This window comes from Metopolophium dirhodum, chromosome 1 (assembly GCF_019925205.1).
Source record: "Metopolophium dirhodum isolate CAU chromosome 1, ASM1992520v1, whole genome shotgun sequence".
Classification (NCBI taxonomy): domain Eukaryota; kingdom Metazoa; phylum Arthropoda; class Insecta; order Hemiptera; family Aphididae; genus Metopolophium; species Metopolophium dirhodum.
In genome coordinates this window covers 151,282,250-151,285,157 of record NC_083560.1, presented here as the reverse complement: position 1 = coordinate 151,285,157, position 2,908 = coordinate 151,282,250, and positions in this window count along the sequence as shown.

Sequence of the window (2,908 nt, the reverse complement as noted above, 5' to 3'; positions counted from 1 at the left end):
GGTCCCCTGGCCTGGTCCGAGGCATATTACTATGTACCCGAAAACCGTGTACACTTTTGAACTATGATCGACTTATAGAGATTTATCCTGCTTTTCCAAATATATAGGTTTAATGCGTCGCCACTTTCCGGCACACGATCGGCAAAAAGTATGGACGATACGTTTGCTTGACCTGCGGATCTACGAAAAAACAGTCCCCTGGCCTGGTCTGATTCATATTACTAAGTCCTCGAAAGCCATGTACACTTCTGAACTATAAACGACTTATGGAGAATTTTCTTAGCTTTCCGAATATATATGTTTAATGTGTCGCCACCTTCCAGAACACGGTCGGAAAAATGATAAACGATACATTTTCCTGCACCGCGGCTCTACAAAAAAACGGTCCCCTGGCCTGGTCTGAGGCATTCTACTATGTACCCGAAAGCCGTGAACACTTTTGAACTATGAACGACTTATGGAGAATTTTCCTGGATTTCCGAATATATAGGTTTGATGTGTCGCCACCTTCCGGAACACCGTCGGAAAAATGATAAACGATACGTTTGCCTGTACCGCGGCTCTACAAAAATGCCGGCCCCTTGCCTGGTCTGAAGCATATTACTATGTACCCCAAAACTGTGAACACTTTTGAACTATGATCGACTTATAGAGAATTTTTCTGGCTTTCCAAATATATAGGTTTAATGCGTCGCCACTTTCCGGCACACGATCGGCAAAAAGTATGGACGATACGTTTGCCTGAACCGCGGATCTACGAAAAAACGGTCCCCTGGCCTGGTCTGACGCATATTACTAAGTCCTCGAAAACCGTGTACACTTTTGAACTATGATCGACTTATAAAGAATTTTCCTTGCTTTCAAAATATATAGGTTTAATGCGTCGCCAACTTCCGGAAGACAGTCAGAAAAATTATAAATGGCACGTTTGCCTGTACCTTGGCTCTACAAAAAAACGGTCCCCTGGCCTGGTCCGAGGCATATTACTATGTACCCGAAAACCGTGAACACTTTTGAAAATGAACGACTTATAGAGAATTTTTCTGGCTTTCCAAATATACAGGTTTAATGCGTCGCCACTTTCCGGCACACGATCGGCAAAAAGTATGGACAATACGTATGCTTGACATGCGGATCTACGAAAAAAACGGTCCCCTGGCCTGGTCTGACGCATATTACTATGCCACCGAAAGCTTTGTACACTATTGATTTATGATCGGCTTATAGAGAAAAATTCTGGCTTTCCGAATAAATAGGCCTAATAGGCCGCCACCTTCCGGAACACGGTCAGAAAAATTATAAACGATATGTTTCCCTGTACAATAGGCTCTACAAAAAAACGGTCCCCTGGCCTGGTCTGACGCATATTACTATGTCACCGAAAGCCGTGCACACTTTTAAACTATGAACGACTTATGGAGAATTTTCCTAGCTTTCTGAATATATAGGTTTAATGCGTCGCCACCTTCCGGAACATGGTCGGAAAAATGATAAACGATACGTTTGCCTGTACCGCGGCTCTACAAAAAAACGGTCCCCTGGCCTGGTCCGAGGGATATTACTATGTACCCGAAAAACTTTGTACACTATTGAACTATGATCGGCTTATAGAGAAAATTTCTGGCTTTCCGAATAAATAGGCCTAATAGGTTGGCGCCTTCCGAAACACGGTCAGAAAAATTATAAACGATATGTTTCCCTGTACCACGGATCTACAAAAAACGGTCCCCTGGCCTGGTCTGAGGCATATTACTATGAACCCGAAAGCCGTGTACCCTTTGAACTATGATCGACTTATAAAGAATTTTCCTTGCTTTCAAAATATATAGGTTTAATGCATCGCCACCTTCCGGAACTTGTTCGGAAAAATTATAAATGGCAATTTGTCTGTACCGCGACTCTACAAAAAAACTGTCCCCTGGCATGGTCTGAGGCATATTACTATGTACCCGAAAACCGTGTACACTTTTGAACTATGATCGACTTATAGAGATTCATCCTGCTTTTCCAAATATATAGGTTTAATGCGTCGCCACTTTCCGGCACACGATCGGCAAAAAGTATGGACGATACATTTGCTTGACCTGCGGATCTACGAAAAAACGGTCCCCTGGCCTGGTCTGATTCATATTAGTAAGTCCTCGAAAGCCGTGTACACTTCTGAACTATAAACGACTTATGGAGAATTTTCTTAGCTTTCCGAATATATATGTTTAATGTGTCGCCACCTTCCAGAACACGGTCGGAAAAATTATAAACGATACGTTTTTCTGCACCGCGGCTCTACAAAAAAACGGTCCCCTGGCCTGGTCTGAGGCATATTACTATGAACCCGAAAGCCGTGTACACTTTTGAACTATGAACGACTTATGGAAAATTTTCCTGGATTTCCGAATATATAGGTTTGATGTGTCGCCACCTTCCGGAACACCGTCGGAAAAATGATAAACGATACGTTTGTCTGTACCGCGGCTCTAAAAAAATGCGGGCCCCTTGCCTGGTCCGAAGCATATTACTATGTACCCCAAAACTGTGAACACTTTTGAACTATGATCGACTTATAGAGAATTTTTCTGCCTTTCCAAATATATAGGTTTAATGCGTCGCCACTTTCCGGCACACGATCGGCAAAAAGTATGGACAATACGTATGCTTGACATGCGGATCTACGAAAAAAACGGTCCCCTGGCCTGGTCTGACGCATATTACTATGCCACCGAAAGCTTTGTACACTATTGATTTATGATCGGCTTATAGAGAAAATTTCTGGCTTTCCGAATAAATAGGCCTAATAGGCCGCCACCTTCCGGAACACGGTCAGAAAAATTATAAACGATATGTTTCCCTGTAGAATAGGCTCTACAAAAAAACGGTCCCCTGGCCTGGTCTGACGCATCTTACTATGTCA